The sequence below is a fragment of the Lolium rigidum genome, chromosome 5 (genome assembly GCF_022539505.1).
Source record: "Lolium rigidum isolate FL_2022 chromosome 5, APGP_CSIRO_Lrig_0.1, whole genome shotgun sequence".
Classification (NCBI taxonomy): Eukaryota; Viridiplantae; Streptophyta; class Magnoliopsida; order Poales; family Poaceae; genus Lolium; species Lolium rigidum.
The window spans coordinates 90,544,976-90,550,642 of record NC_061512.1 but is presented as its reverse complement, the minus strand read 5'-3'; positions in this window follow the sequence as shown (position 1 = coordinate 90,550,642).

Here is a 5,667-nt window from a genome sequence, read left to right as displayed (position 1 = left end):
ATGGAGTTCCTTCATGCGATCCTTTCTAACATGACCTAAATGGCGGTTCCACAAATAAGTGGAATTCAAATCATTTGCCTTATGGCATTTTAGCGTCGGTGTTATGTATGTGTGTTTCACCATTAAGATTTATAATAACTTATCCATCGTATATGGAGTAATGTCATAATTTGAACAACTCATTGTTTTCATTTGACCGAGCAAAATAACAATTATTAAGTTCTTTATTATAAATTCTAAGGGCTAGATAGAATGCCAACGACGAACATAATAACACTTTATTTTGTTCCGGACGTACATTTCTATCATATTCCTTGTCGAGTCACTTAGGCCATTGTATTCTTGTATTGCGTTGTTTTGTATGACACTTCATACCAACCAATATAGTAATAATATCCAAGAATTTCATAGTGTGACCTAACTAGGAATACAACCATAACATGTATATCATTTATATACACCTGAGCTAGACTTTCTAGTCTTTTCTTTCTTTCTGCCAATAATCTTTTTGTAGTTTCTCTTTTAGCTTTCCTCATTATTCGGAAAAACACTTCAACATCAATAACTTCTAGGTTTGTTGGTCAAATACCAATAACCTTGAGGTTCTTACTTTGAAGTTGATCATCATATGACAAGTGTTCTCGATTTCACTATTAGTAACCTTTTAATATGATGAACAATTTCACTCATAATATTATCCATCAATCATGAAGACTTTTCGAGACCATGTCTGTACATGCTAGGCTCATAAAGTATAACCTTAGTATTCGCATGTGCAAATCTGGCTTGTACCCGTTGTAAGCACACGTAGAATCTATAACACCCGATCATCACGTGATGCTTCGAAACGACGAGTCTTAGCAACGGTGCATACTAAGGACAATCACTTCATGGATATGCGAATATCGTTAGTGCCCCAATAGTTGGAGGATTGGGACGCCTTGCGTCTTCAACCTTCGTACATTCCCATAAAACTTATGAGTTTATGTAGTCTCACCAAAATATATATTCTATCATCTTGCAATAAGGTCTTAGATATCACATATATCTCATACCTTGATTATTTCTGAAAACTAAATTTTCAGCTCCTTACTTTTCAAACAGATTTGAACTTCAAGTTTCACGGAGACAAGATAACTTTAGGTACTAATTGAAACCACAACTCTTTGAATCAACAATGTGAGGTTTACTAAAAGTTTGCAATAGGACTTAATCATTTCTTGATACTTTAACAATACGGTACCAGTCCGTAAAGTTTCTTATCAGACTTAACAGTATTTCTATCTCAATTACAAGACTAGCGCATGGTAGAAAACGGATGCCAATACTACAAAATTAATTCAAAATACTACTCAGACTATGTTTATGATAATTAGTTCATGTTTTAATCTAATTACTAATGAACTCCCACTTAATACAACATCCCTCATAGTTGTTATGTGGTACACGATCCAAATCCACTACACCAAAACCGATCATCACGTGAGATGATGTAGCTTCAATGGTGAACATCAACATGTTGATCATATCATCCATATGACTCGTGTTCAACCTTTCGGTTTCCGTTGTCCCGAGGCCATGTACGTACATGCTAGGCTCGTCAAGCAAACCCAAGTATTCCGCGTGTGCAACATGGCTTACACCCGTTGTATGTGAATCGTTGAATCTATCACATCCGATCATCACGAGATGCTTTGAAACGACGAACTGTTACAACGGTGCATACGAGGGGAGAACACTTTATTATCTTGATATTAATGTGAGGGTGAAGGAGATATGCCCTAGAGGCAATAATAAAGTGGTTATTATTTATATCTTATGTTTATGATAAATGTTTATATATCATGCTAGAATTGTATTAACAGAAACATTAGTACATGTGTGATATGTAGACAAACAAGAAGTCCCTAGTATGCCTCTTAAACTAGCTTGTTGATTAATGGATGATTAGTTTCATAATCATGAACATTGGATGTTATTAATAACAAGGTTATGTCATTGTGTGAATGATGTAATGGACACACCCAATTAAGCGTAGCATAAGATCTCGTCATTAAGTTATTTGCTATAAGCTTTCGATACATAGTTACCTAGTCCTTATGACCATGAGATCATGTAAATCACTTATACCGGAAAGGTACTTTGATTACACCAAACACCACTTGCGTAAATGGGTGGCTATAAAGGTGGGATTAAGTATCCGGAAAGTATGAGTTGAGGCATATGGATCAACGGTGGGATTTGTCCATCCCGATGACGGATAGATATACTCTGGGCCCTCTCGGTGGAATGTCGTCTAATGTCTTGCAAGCATATGAATGAGTTCATAAGAGACCACATACCACGGTACGAGTAAAGAGTACTTGTCGGGAGACGAGGTTGAACAAGGTATAGAGTGATACCGAAGATCAAACCTCGGACAAGTAAAATATCGCGAGACAAAGGGAATTGGTAATGTATGTGAATGGTTCATTCGATCACTAAAGTCATCGTTGAATATGTGGGAGCCATTATGGATCTCCGGATCCCGCTATTGGTTATTGGTCGGAGTGAGTACTCAACCATGTCCACATAGTTCTCGAACCAGTAGGGTGACACACTTAAAGTTGGATGTTGAAATGGTAGTACTTGAATTATGGAATGAAGTTCGAATATTTGTTCGGAGTCCCGGATGAGATCCCGGACATCACGAGGAGTTCCGGAATGGTCCGGAGAATAAGATTCATATATAGGATGTCATTTTATGTGAAATAAAATGTCGCGGAAGGTTCTATGGAAGGTTCTAGAAGGTTCTAGAAAAGTCCGGAAGAAACCACCAAGGAAGGTGGAGTCCACAAGGGACTCCACCTCCATGGCCGGCCAGCCCTAGTGGGGGTGGAGTCCCAAGTGGACTCCACCATAGGGGGCCGGCCACCCCACATGGGAGGTGGGAATCCCACCTTTGGGTGGGAGTCCTAGTTGGGCTAGGTTTCCCCCTCCTATGGAAGGTTTTGGTTTCGGGTCTTATTCGAAGACTTGGACACCAACACTTGGGATCCACCTATATAATGAGGGGCCAAGGGAGGGGGCCGGCCACCCCAAAGACCATAGCTTGGCCGCCCCCTTGAGTGGCCGGCCACCCCCTCCCAAACCCTAGCTTTGCTCCTCCACTTCATATTGCCCGCGTAGCTTAGCGAAGCTCCGCCGGACTTCTACACCGCCACCGACACCACGCCGTCGTGCTTGTCGGATTCAAGAGGAGCTACTACTTCCGCTGCCCGCTGGAACGGGGAGGTGGACGTCGTCTTCATCAACAACCGAACGTGTGACCGAGTACGGAGGTGCTGCCCGTTCGTGGCGCCGGAACCGATCGTGATCAAGATCTTCTACGCGCTTTTGCAAGCGGCAAGTGATCGTCTACCGCAGCAACAAGAGCCTCATCTTGTAGGCTTTGGAATCTCTTCAAGGGTGAGACTCGATACCCCCTCGTTGCTACCGTCTTCTAGATTGCATCTTGGCTTGGATTGCGTGTTCGCCGTAGGAAAATTTTTGTTTTCTATGCAACGTTATCCTACGGTGGTATCGAGCCGTGTCTATGCATAGATGGTTGCACGAGTAGAACACAATGGTTTGTGGGCGTTGATGCTCTTGTTATCTTTAGTTTGAGTACTTTGCATCTTTATGGCATAGTGGGATGAAGCGGCTCGGACTAACTTTACATGACCGCGTTCATGAGACTTGTTCCTCGTTCGACATGCAACTTGTATTGCATAAGAGGCTTTGCGGGTGTCTGTCTCTCCTACTATAGTAAAGATTCAATTTACTCTTCTATTGACAACATTAGTATCAACGTTGTGGTTCATGTTCGTAGGTAGATTAGATCTATATCGAAAACCCTAAACCACGTAAAATATGCAAACCAAATTAGAGAGCGTCTAACTTGTTTTTGCGGGGTTTGGTGATGTGATATGGCCATAATGTGATGATGAATATGTATGAGATGATCATTATTGTATTGTGGCAACCGGCGGGAGCCTTATGGTTGTCTTTAAATTTCATGTTGAGTAGTTTTTCAAAGTAGTTGTAATAGTTGCTACATGGAGGACAATCATGAAGACGGTGCCATTGACCTTGGTGCTTCGCCGACGATGATGGAGATCATGCCCGAAGATGATGGAGATCATATCCGTGCCTTGGAGATGAAGATCAAAGGCGCAAGAACAAAAGGGCCATATCATATCACATATGAAGCTGCATGTGATGTTAATCCTTTTTATGCATCTTATTTTGCTTAGATCGCGACGGTAGCATTATAAGATGATCCCTCACTAAAATCTCAAGATAATAAAGTGTTCATCCTTAGTAGCACCGTTGCCAAGTCTTGTCGTTTCGAAGCACCTCGTGATGATCGGGTGTGATAGATTCAATAAGTACATATGACGGGTGCAAGACAGGTTTTGCACATGCGGATACTAAGGTGGCCTTGACGAGCCTAGCATGTACAGACATGGTCTCGGAACACGTGATACCGAAAGGTAGAGCATGAATCATATGGTTGATATGATGAACACTTTGAGTGTTCGCCATTGAAATCACACCTTTTCTCGTGATGATCGGGTTTAGGTGCGGTGGATTTGGTTCGTGTGATCACTAAGACAATGCGAGGGATATTGTTTTGAGTGGGAGTTCACTTAGGTTTTTAATTATGTTGAATTAAAATTTGAACTCAATTTGTCATAAACTTAGTCTAAACTATTGCAAATATATGTTGTAGAGATGGCGTCCCCAATCAATTTTAATCGGTTCTAGAGAAAGAGAAACTTAAGAGCAACGGTAGCAACTTCACCGACTGGTTCCGTCATGTGAGGATCTTCCTCTCGGCGGAAATCTGCAATTTGTGCTTGATGCACCGCTAGGTGACCCTCCTGCAGAAGATGAATCCGATGAAGTAAAAGCTGTTTACGCGACTCGGAAAACTCGGTACTCTCAAGTTCGGTGTGCCATCCTGTGCGATGCGGAATCCGATCTTCAAAAACGTTTTGAGCACCATGATCCTCATGAGTTGATGAATGAGCTGAAAGCTATATTCGAGACTCATGCGGCCGTGGAATGCTATGAAGCATCGAAACATTTCTTCGGTTGTATGATGGAAGAAGGCAGCTCCGTTAGTGAGCACATGCTCGCCATGACCGGGCATGCGAAGAAACTCAGTGACTTGGGAATAGTGATTCCTAACCGACTGGGGATTAATCGTGTCCTTCAATCACTGCCACCAAGTTACAAGAACTTTGTGATGAACTACAATATGCAGAACATGAACAAGGAGTTGCCTGAACTCTTTGGCATGCTAAAAGCTGCTGAGATTGAGATCAAGAAAGAGCACCAAGTGTTGATGGTCAACAAGACCACCGGTTTCAAGAAACGAGGGCAAGTCTAAGGGAAAATTCAAGAAGGGTGGCAAGAAAGCTGCCACGCCTCCTATGAAACCTAAGAACGGCCCTAAGCCCGATGCTTGAGTGCTATTACTTGCAAGGAGAAGGGACACTGGAAGCGTAATTGCTCCAAGTATCCGGCTGATACGAAGAGCGGCCTTGTCAAGAAGAAGAAAGAAGGTATATTTGATATACATGTTATAGATGTTCATTTCATCGGTTCTCGTTCTAGTACACGGGTATTTGATACTGGTTC